The 12,104-nt window shown below is 38.6% G+C and overlaps 1 pseudogene; it reads left to right on the forward strand.

Annotated features, from left to right (window-relative positions):
• Positions 1-546: 546 nt before the first annotated feature.
• Positions 547-980, forward strand: LOC105854061 (annotated as a pseudogene).
• The last annotated feature ends 11,124 nt before the right edge of the window (positions 981-12,104 follow it).

Genomic DNA, 12,104 nt, shown 5'->3' on the forward strand with positions numbered 1-12,104 from the left:
TTTCCTATCTTATCAGCTTCTTCACTAAGACAGGCAGTTTTTCCTGACAGCAGCCGCTGTGTCAGTTTACAATTTTCTTATCACTTGAAGAACCAACCTCACTAAGACTTTTTAGCGAGATGAGAACCATTCAAGCTGTACCACTTTATCAAGATTCTGAATTCTGGTGCCACAGGAGCCATCTTCCAAGTCTCTAAGTTTACTATTTCACCCTTTTCCATTTGATTCCCCAGTCCTCAGACTGATTAACAGAGTATCAGTAAACTTGTAATGGGATAAACACACATGCTTATACTATGCTTATAATAGAACTACTTGAAAGGGGAAATTGGCCCAATTTTCCACATTAGATGAAAACTATTAAACTCAAAGATGAAAAAAAACCTCGACAAAGAACAAATACAAGCTACATGGGAAAAGTCTATAGTAATGCATACCATCATCCTGTTTAAAAAAGGAATAAGGAAATATCCCTTAAGGCAAGCAGAGAGAAAATAACACATTATATATACCGAGTACCAAAAATAAAACATCACTTTTGGTAAGATGGCACTAAAAATAAAGAAAGTAACCTTTGCCCTTCCCAAAACTGAATTTAAAGCAAAAGACTGGAAGGGCAAGAAAGCAATGCTGAAAGACATCCACAGCCACAGAAAAAAGAAGACCCATACATCATTCACCTTCCATTGGCCCAAAACACTGAGTTCTAAAGACAACCCAACTATCCCCTGAAAAGTGCTCCCAAGAGAAACAAGTTTGACCACTATGCTGTCATCATGTTCCCTCTGATCACTGGGTCAACCATGAAAAAGACAACAATGTTCACGGTGGACATCAGATCCAACAGGCTATAAAGAAGCTCTATGACATTGACATGGCCAAGATCAACACCCTGATCAGACATGATGGAGAGAAGGCCTATGTTCATTGGCTCCTGATTATGATATTTGGATGTTGCCGATAACATTGAGATCATCTGAGCTGAGTCCAGTTGACTGTCTAAATTTTTTCACTATAAAAAAATTTTAAGTAAAATGTCTAGCACTTCTTATCAGAAACAATGCAAGCCAAAATGTAGTGGAGCAACATTTTTATAGAACTGAGAATGTACATATTAATCAAGAAACCTAAACCAAAATATAACTTCCAAATGAAGGAAAACACCTTGTTGAGACATACATAAAGTGAAAGAATTTATAACTAACACACTTGTTCTAACAGAAAAGTCTAAGGAATCTCTGAAGTAGAAGAAAAATGATACCAAATGGAATCTGAGTATACACAAAATAAAGAATACCAGAAATACAAATTATATTTTATACAACTTTAAAAAACATATGTGAATACAAGACATTGTGTTACTACTTAAATCTTTTTGAAAGACTATTTGCTCTATTAAACGAAGAAAACATTTTATAAGAAAATAGTATTAATATAAGAATGGAAAAGACCTAAAGTAGCCAAACAATTCTGAACAAAAAAAGAAAGTTTTAATTTAAAGTTTTAAAACTGTGGGGCCCTCCCTGGTGGCACAATGGGTTAAATCACAGCACTATGAAGCTAGTCACAGCCAATGATTCAGCATGAGTTTGCTCTCCAGCCAGGCAGCTGACCCACATGGCACAGCAGACCTCTCCTGTCTCACCTGCTTCTCCCCTCAGCAGTGTACTGAACCTCTGGCCTGTACTGAATTTCCAAAAAAAAAGTTAAAAAAATAAAGTTTTAAAACTTTAAAGTTTTAAATTAAAGATTTTATAAAGCTACCACAATCAAGACAATTTGACTTTGGCATAGAAATAGACAAGTCATCAGCAAAATAAAGGATCCAGAAATAAACTCACAAATGCATAGTCATATTTCTTTTACAAAAGTGAAAAATTCAGTAGAAAATTCCGCCTTTTCAATAAATAATGTTAAACAATAACATTGGTATATGCAAAAAAAGTAAGAACTAAGATCTGTTTTCACATCATATGCAAATATTAACTCAAAATGGATCATGGACTTAAAATATAAAATCTAAATTTTATAGTCTTAGAGAAAATGTGAGTGAAATTATTTGCATTTGGCTAGTGTAAAGGTAATGTAGATGTGACAAAAATGCAAGATACATGTAAAACTTAAGAATTTGATCTTCCTCAAAATTAAAACTTGCTTTTTCAGAGAGAAAATATTTCAAATCATTTATCTAATGGAGTATCTGTATCCAGTCTACATACACCATTCTCAAAACTATTAACATGAAAGTAAATGATACAATTAACACTTCTGAGAATATTTATAGATGGTAAGTAAGAACACAAAGTAACAGTTCTCCCTGGCACAAGTCTCTAAACTATCTCTAGCCACTGCAGATCCTCCACCAGGGAGCTGACACACATGGCGCAGCAGACCTCTCTTGTCTTGCCTGCCAATCCCCTCAGCAGTGTATTTTGTCAATCTGCATGTAAGCTCCCCACTCTGCCTCTGGTGACTCTTCTCACACCAAAATCTCTGGCCTATACCCCAGTTCATGTATGTATAAATAAAAATAAATCTTTTTTTTTCTAAAAAAGACTATAAAATTTATACCATTTAAAAAAGAAAGAAATAGCATTAAGTGCCATTAGACATCATCATTCATTAGGGAAATGTATGTATGTATGTATATATATATATATATATATACACATATATATACACAAACATATTACATAAAGATACAGATATACAATTAACATTTGAATAACATGTGTTTGAACTTTATGGATCCATTTATATGCAGGTTTTTTTCAATAAATATAGTACAGTACTATAAATGTGTTTTCCTAATGAACTTCTTAATGACATGTTCTTTACTTTAATAATATACAAAATATGTGTCAAATAACATTTATGTTACCGATAAGGTTTCCAGTCAACAGCTGGCTATTAGTGGTAACTTTGGAAACTTCCAAAGTTACAAGTGAATTTTCAGCCACACAGAGGTATTTTCAATACAACAGTCTTGGCATTGTTCATGGGTCAGGATTGTAAGCAAAGCCTATGGAATGACCTGGATGAATCTCTTACCGGGGGAGAAGATAAAGTGTCTACTGGTCTTCTTGGTCCACTTGACTGGATTTTTTTTGGAGTATGGATTAATACAATAATCCCCACATCCACATGTACCTGCAGGCAGCATTGGTTGGTGCAAGAGGTCTACCAGATCTTCTCAGTCTGGTTTTCTCAGCTAGTTTGCCTGCCCCCAAGACAGAGTCACTTCGAGTTATAGTGGGACCAGTAACCACAAGATCAGTGGGTAAAGGCAGGAATGAAAAAGAGGGTAGGAGTAAGAGGGACTTGTATGAATACATGTTCCTGCCATCCAATTTGGCCCAATAATGGCTGGATAAAAAAGTTACTGATTTCTCTTTACATTGATAGAGACAAATGAGTATTTCTACGCAGAAAGATCTTGAAGAGGAGGTGAGGTTAGTAGAGAGCAGAGGTCATGATTGTGCCAGAGAGAGGTTGGGATGTGTATCATGTGAGTGTTGTAGGAAAGAGATGAGAAATATTAAGGAGGCTACACTCCCTGTCCTGAAAGACCTCACTCCACCCATTCACAGTTGAAATTATCCACCCACCTAGAACATGAGCCAGACTAAGCCTATGACAGGAAACTATAAAGTCAACAACCCCACTTATGATACCTTCCAGACTTCCAGCCTGACTCTCCAAAAGTCATCCCACCCTCCCAATCCCCAGATTGGGATAAGCCCCTCATTCTATGTATCCTCTCCTCAAAGACCATACTTATGTCTCTTCTGTGTCCCACCTGTGCAATAGAGCAGGCATAGAGAAGGGAAGTGGGCAGCCCTTCACCCAAATGCTCTCAAAATCAGGAAGGGTACATGCAACTGACCATGCTGACTGATCAGTACCAGAGGAGCAGCAGAGCTCTGACAATGATCAAAGTAGATCCCCATCCAAGCCAGGGTTGTTCTCTCTGGCTTTTACTTGGTTTCTACTCAGATCCCTTAATCCCAAGTCACTCAGCCTTGTTTCACTCAGGTTGCTCCAGCTGACTTATGATCCCTTCCCACCCAGTTCTCACCTGACCCCTTTCCTGGACTTTAACCCCTCGTTCTGTCCCAGATGCACCCCCACAGAATGTGGAGTATAGACTAAGGTCCTTGGCCCAACCCTTCTACGTTGAGACCCCCTCATAGCATTGTGGTTCCTCTCTCTAGATTGCTATCTACTCCTTGCTCCAAGGCCTTCCCAGATTTTGTCCAGACCCTCAAATTAGGCCTTTGTCTTTTTCCTGTCTTCACCTGGTTTCTTGTCTGACTCTATTCTTTCTTGTTTCTCTTGGCAGACCTTTTTCCTCAGATCTCTAGGGATCTTATAGCTCTTCTAGTCCCCCCCCAAGCCCTCCACAACCCACAGAACACTGTTGTTGTTTTTTTAATCTACTTAGTCATGCCATTTCCCAAACTCTAGTTCATCAAGGTGTAACTGAAGATGGCTATCAGACAATTATCTAGGTTTATTTTTGCCTAGATAGACAAGAACCTGGGACTGTGGGAGCAAGAGCACTAAATAAATCCCTTTTAACCCAACCCTTCTTTAGTCAGCCCTGCCATCTTGATTCAGCCCTCCCCTCATCCAAGAGCCATCCTTCTCAGCCATCCCAGACTCTGGCTGCACAGTGCAAGGTAGGCCTTCTGACTCCACCTTTCTGTCTTTCCTGAGTCCCTGGTAGCCCATCCAACAGTTCAACCCTCCTCCTTTGAGCTCTGTTCATTCCAGCTCTATCTAGAATTCCTTGAAATGTAAACTCATCCTAAACTAAACTCTCCCCCTGGCCTGTGGGGCCAAGCCCATATGTGTAGGACCCCACCCAGTACTTGAAATGAAGTCATCTGGGAAGATCAGCATTAAGGGTATCTGGGAGTTGTTTTAATCAGGTATGATAAGACAACAAATATGGAAATGACCACCATGAAGGGAAAAGTTTAAAATTCACAAGTACTTAAAAACAGGAGGTATGCCACACCATGCAGGGAGGCAAATAAAGTAGAAGGAAAACATGGGCAAGACACTTTATTCTGTCTTCCATGAAAATAAAAGGGTGGTTCAAAATAAGCAAACTTAAAATTGGCTTGTTTGGATAATTTCAGCAGCTTCTGAGGTATGTCCCCAGTTGTCTGCTACCAGGTCTTGGGGTGACAAGAGCAGAGGAATAGAGGTCTAGATGTGAGAGGAGGGGATAGGCTACTGGCTCTGTTTTGACTTGTTTGCAAATGAAAGGGGTGGTCAAAGGTGAGTCCTTTACTGTTTCTAGAAATCGGTTAGTCCTGGGAGAGTAGTTCCTCCAGTGTCAAAGGACCTAAATGAAAAAACAATCTGCAGACTGTAAGAAAATATTTTTTAAAAGCCTTTCCCTTAAATTCTGGAACAAGACAAGAGTGTCCACTCTCACCACTGCTTTTCAATATAAAAAGTCCTAGTCAGAGCAATAAGACAAGAGAAAGACATACAAGGAATCCAAATTGGGAATGAAGTAGGAAAAATATCACTATTTGCAGATGATATGATAATATACATAGAGAAACCCAAAAATTCCACAGAAAAACTAATCAAAATAATCAACCAGTTTAGTAAAGTAGCAGGATACAAAATCAACACACAAAAATCAGTAGCCTTCCTATATACTATCAGTCTGAAGAAGAAATCAATAATTAAAACAAACAAAAAAAAAAAAAATCAGATACTTGGGAATAAACTTAACAAAAGAGGTGAAGGACCTCTACAAAGAAAAATATAAAACATTGCTAAAAGAAATAAAAGACACAAAAAAGTTGGAATGGCATCCTATACTCATGGATTCAAAAAATTAGCATTATCAAAATTCCACCCTACAAAAAGCAATTTAGAGATTCAATGCTATTCCAATAAAAATTTCAATGACATTTTTCAAAGAAATAGAACAAATATTGTTGAAATTTATATGGAACCACAAGAAACCGTGAATAGCCAAAGCTCTCTTGATTAAAAAGAAGGGAAATGGAAGTATCACACACTTCCAGACTTCAAACTATATTACAAAGCCACAATAATTAAAACTTCACAGTACTGGAACAAAACACACCCACAGACCAATGGAACTGAATAAAAAGCCCAGAAATTAACCTACAGACTTATGAGCAACTAATCTTTGACAAAGGAGCAAAGAATATAAAATGGAACAAAGATAATTTGTTCAATAAATGTTGCTGGGAAAATAGGACTGCTACATGCAAAAGAATGAAGCTAGACTACTGCCTCACACCACACACAAAAACCAACTCAAAATGGATTAAAGTATTACACATGAAACCTGAAACAATAAAATATATAGAAGAAAATATAGGCAAAAATGTACACTATATAGCATACATATCAATAACATCCTTAAAGACACATCACCTAAATCAAAGGAAAAGAAGAAAAAGATAAACATCTAGGATTACATGTAATTAAAGAGCTTCTGTACAGCAAAAGAGACATTAGCCAAAACAAAGAGACACCCCACTGTTTGGGAAAAAATTTTTGCATACAATACTAACGATATGAAACTGAAAATAAAGATCTACAGAGAGCTAATAAGACTCAACAAAAACAAAATGAACAACCCCATCAAAAAATGGGCAGAAGAGCTAAAAAAAGACACTTTTCCAAACAAGAAATGCAAATGGTCAACAGGCAGATGAAAAAATGTTCAACATCACTTGTAATAAGGGAGACGCAAATTAAGGCCACAATGAGATACCACCTCATCCCAGTGAAAATGGCACATTTTAAAACAACTAGCAACAACAAAGTTTGACGAACATGTGGAGAAAAAGGAATTCTCCTGCACTGCTAGTGGGAAATGCAAACTAATACAACCACTATGGAAAACTGTTTGGCGGTTCCTCAAACTGCTAAACATGGAGCTTCCTTATGACTCAGCAATCCCACTCCTAGGTATCTACCCAAAAGACACAAAAACACTGATTCAAAAAGATGCCTGCACCCCCATGTTTATTGCTGCTTTATTTACAACTGGAAAGACATGGAAACAATCCAAAAGCCCAAAAGTGGATGACTGGATTAAAAAGATGTGGTAAATATACACAATGGGATATTACTCAGCAACCAAAAACAAAAAGAAAAACATAGATGGAGCTGGAAAAGATCGTACTTAGTGAAATAAGCCAGAAAGAAAAGTAAAAATACCAGATGGTTTCACTCATAGCAGGAGTATAATGGACCAGGAGAGAGAATAACAATAATAATAAACAGCTATATACCAAAGACATTTTATGGGATGGAGTGGGGAATGGGATCGAAAAACAGTGTGGGGAAGGAAATGCACTGGACTATGGTGATGGCACATGGGTGACTTGGTGATGGAAAGCCCACGGGGATTACAAACTGAGATGGGAAAAGACACAAAATGGTGTAAAAATAAACTATTATATTATTTTTAAAAATCCAATTAGAAAAGGGCAAAAGGCATTGACTGACATTTCACTAAGAAGTGCATTAACATGGTAAGTATATTTTTAAAATATTCAACACCATTAACCACTAGGTAAATGATAATCAAACCACAATTGTTTCCGTCAACCAATAAAAGGTAACAGAGTTTAAGGAAAAGAAAAGACAGCAGCAGACTCATGTCTGAAAGACCACCATCCTGCACACTTGCTAATGGTTATCTGAGAGACCAATCCAGTCATAAAGAAGACAAACTTGTCAAACAAGGGGAAAAACAAATTTGTTAATGCTTATCTGAGAGACCAGTCACTTGTAACTATATTACAATGAGATATCATCATGCACCTGTCAAAATGGTTAAAATAATAAATAGTGATAACGCCAAATGCTGATTAGGATGCAGAGAAACTAGATACTCAAATTTTGGATAGGAATGTAAAATAGTACAACCCTCTGGAAAAGAGTATGCTAGTTTCTTAAAAGTTAAATATGTACTTCCAGAAGATTCAACAATTAAACTCCTAGGTGTTTATCTTAGAAGAATGAGAACTTAAATTCATTTAGGTATCTATACTAAATATTCATAAGAGTATCTTCATAAGAGTCCCAAGCTGAAACCCAAATGTCCTTCAATGTGGTGCACTCAACACAGAAATTACCAGTGAACAATAAATAGAAACTAGCTATTGATGCATGCCACAAATTGGATAGGTGTCAAGGGAATTATTAGTTTGAGAGGGAGTGGGAGGGTGGGAGGTGAAGATTCATATTGTATAACCTAATTTTTAACATCTTTATTGAGACCCAATTCATATACCATACAATTCACCCATTTTAAATGTATAATTCAATAGCTTTTAGTACATTGCATACCAATCATCACAATCAATTTTATCACATTCATTACCTACAAAAAGAAAAATTCACAACTCTCCTGACCCCTAAGTCCCTGACCCTCAATAACCCTAAGCACCACTAATCTACTTTCTGTCTCAATAAATTTGCCACCTCTGCCTAGTCCATTTCATAGAATGATACACTATGTAGTCTTTTGTGATTGGCTCTCACTAGATATATATGTTCAAAATTCATCTGTGTTGTAGCTTATGGCAGTAATCAGTTGTTTGTATTGTTAAATATTTTATTGCTGTCTGGATATACTATATAACATTCTTGAAATGACAAAACTGTAGACATGGAGAGTAGAAAAATGATTTACAGATATTGGCTGTGGCTGTAAAAGGGAAGCAAGAAGGTTCTCTGTGATGAAATTATGTATCTTGACTGAGATAGTAGTCACACAAAACAATACATGATAAAACTGCACATGTGTGTGAATATGTGTGTGTGTGTGTGTGTCAATCTGGTGAAATTTGGATAAGGTACTGACCTTACTGATATATGCTGAGTGTATCAATTTCCTGGTTGTGAAACTGACTTCAATCTATGCTAATTGTTACCTTTGGGAGAAAAAGTGTAAAGGATATACTGGGTCTTTCACTATTATGTCCTACAACTGCATGTGAATCTACATAACATTGAAATAAATACTTTTTTAAGAAAGTAAATGTGGGCCCTCCCTGGTGGTGCAGCGGGTTAAAGCACAGCACTAAGAAGCTAAAGCCACTTCCGAATAAGTTTGATTCCCGCCTGCCCCAGAGGTAATCCACATGGCATGGCAGACCTCTCCTGACCCACCCGCTGCTCCCCTCAGCAGTGTACCTTGTCGATCTGCCTATTCTGCTCCCCACTCTGTCTCTGGTGAAGCCTCTCACTGCCCCTGAGCTTCAGGCCTGTACCCCAATTCTGTATACACAAATAAATAAATCTTTAAAAAAAAAAAGTAAAGGTGAAGTAGGCTCTACTATTTACAAGGTGGATGTTAGGAACTAAATGTTTACCTCAAAATTCACATGTTGAAGCTGAAGGACTGGTTTCCCCAAGATGACAGAACAGGCCTTGCCAAGATGTCACTTTGGCATGTGGTTTATTCCAAACTGAAGTCAATAAAGGCCCTCAATCAAGGCCCAGCAGACTCACAAGAAACTTTAACCACTCCTTTAACTATCCAGAGAATGAAAATTACCCAGAATTAGGATTTTTACCAGAAATAACCTCCTTATCAAAGAAATGTATCTATGGCAGAGTTCACCCCTATCTACAGGTCAACTTGCCTTTGTCATGAGTCACCTTCTCCTCACTATGTGAGTCCAGTGGGACTCACTAAAGTCCCGTTTCACTAAAGTCTCAAGCCTATCACAAGACAGAGAGAGATCCTCATTTTGCCACATAGATTTTAGAATTTACAAATAGCTTTGCCATACATAATTAGCTTTGTTCTTTTTACCTACTAATATGTCCGATGTTAATCTGATGGCTTCACCAGTTCAAGAAGAAGCCAAAGAAATAGAAGAATATTTCTTCTTTGCCTCTTTAAAATCCTAACCATTGTGATAACTTTTGAACATGGCACATTTGTGGGTGATTAAGTTTAGATGAGGTCATGGGGGTGAGGCCCTATGATTACATTAGTGCCCTTATTATACTAAGAGACACCAGGGCCTTCTCTGTGGACTCATGGTGTCTCGCACACATACTTTCACATATGTGTGTGTCACATGAACACACAGAAAGAAGACAGACATATGCAATTCAAGAAAAGGGAATCTCACCAGAAATTGAATTGGTTTGTACAGGGATCTTGGACTTCCCAAATCCCACAACTATGAGAAGTAAATATCTGTTACTCAAGTCCCCTGTTTATGATATCCATTTATAGTATCCCAAGTGACAAAGAAAGTGGAATAGCAAAGAAATTAATCCATCACACCAGGCATATATCATGGAAGGACAGTATTAAGGTTGTGCCTGACCTTTGGAATTGCGAAGAATTTAATTCACTTCAGGAAAGAGTGACAAATCCCTTGAGTTCTATGCCCTTCTATAAAATGAATGTGATAAGACTGTTTTCAGATTGCCTTTAAACTTGATAACATAGGACCTGGCATCATGTAAATATGGGCAGGTGTTGTTATTTGTGTAGTTGTTCATGCTAATGATATGGTGAAACTGGAAGGCCAGATCTTTCATGGCTTCAAATGATGGGTGGTGGCCATGTAGATGGTGGGAGAGTAAGAGAGGAGTAAGAGTAAGTACTACCAATATATATATATGCAAGGCACAAATGGTGACATGACCCCAAATTGAGAAAACAGCTAAGGCGAAAAGGAGTATATTAGGAGTTCGCTTTTGACCTGCTTTGTACATGCCATTCTCCCTCAGATGTCTTTCCTTTTCCCTTACTGAAAAATTCCTACTAGCAGGCCTCCTTGGTGGCCTACTAGCAGGCCTCCTTGGTGGTCACTGCTTTGGCCTGAGTTTGATCCCTGGCCAGGGAACTAACTCACATATGGTGAAGCAGTCATCTCCTGTCTTTCCACTGATTCCCTCAACGGTGTATTTCAGCAGATCCACCTGTTCTGCTCCTACTCTATCTCTGGTGAATTCTCTCATACCGTACCCCTTGCCCCACCCCTCTGACCTATACCCCAGTTCTCCAATGCAAAAATAAATAAAATCTTTTATAAAAAGAAAAGAAATACCTACTGGTCTTGAATTGTTGCCCACACACCCCTCCTAGAAAATGTTTCTGGAGCAGAAATTGTTAGCAAATTTCTAGGAGAACAGCTGTTCATCGGATTATCCCACAATTATCTCAATCCTTCCCCAAAACAGACTCATCCCTCCCCTAGGAGTTTCTCTGGGGCAATCCTAGGATGGATCCATTACCAGCCCCTCTACGCCCTACACAAAGGAGCTGAAATAAACCATTGCCCACAAGAAAGGAGTCGCAGTCTGCAGATCGGTGCTACAGTACAGGCAGAGGCCCGCAGGGGGCAGCCGTGGACAGATCAGAGTCTGAAAGGCACCCGGGTGCTCTAGCCCCCGCTGACCGTGCTTTTTTTTTTTTTTTTTTTTTTAAATGCGCTGGGGAGTGGAGAGGGGACCCTGAACAACCAAGACCCACTTTTTCCCAGCTGCTCCACCAAATATCCGTGGCCCACTGTCCAAAGTTTCTTCAAATCAAATTCAGAACACTGAGTTATGGTCAGTTTTGGTGCCTAGAAAAATCCATTTGCGAAGTGGTTACTTTGTAAATGTAGAGTAACTTAAATTATCCCTTTGGAAACAGTTTTAGTTCCCAGTACAGGTATTATGTTATACACCAGGCAGAGTGGACCTTCACTTTCAAAGAAGCTCTTGGATATGTTTTGGGGTCCGTTTAGAAATGTAATGGAAATCGCTTAAACATCGTGGGTGGCTGCAGGGAGACAGATAAAGGAGTCGTCAGTGGCTTTTTCAGGCTTTTAATGCTCTATCTACACCATTTGTAGAGAGGCAACCAGGAGTAGGGCAGGCAGGGGGGTGGAAGATTGGGGGGCTGGCAGGTCTCCTAGTGTAACTGGGTGGTCCCTAGGAGAAGGGAAGTTCCAGGTTCCCTGCCCCACTCAGAGGGAGGGTGGAGCTGAGCAGAGAAAAAGGAGAAAGGAGAGAAGAAGAGAAGGAGGCCAGATGGAGAAGGAGGAGACCTAAGGAAGCCACATGGAGCAGCA

The sequence above is a fragment of the Condylura cristata genome, unplaced genomic scaffold, assembly GCF_000260355.1.
Source record: "Condylura cristata isolate star-nosed mole 26May11 unplaced genomic scaffold, ConCri1.0 scaffold00025, whole genome shotgun sequence".
Classification (NCBI taxonomy): domain Eukaryota; kingdom Metazoa; phylum Chordata; class Mammalia; order Eulipotyphla; family Talpidae; genus Condylura; species Condylura cristata.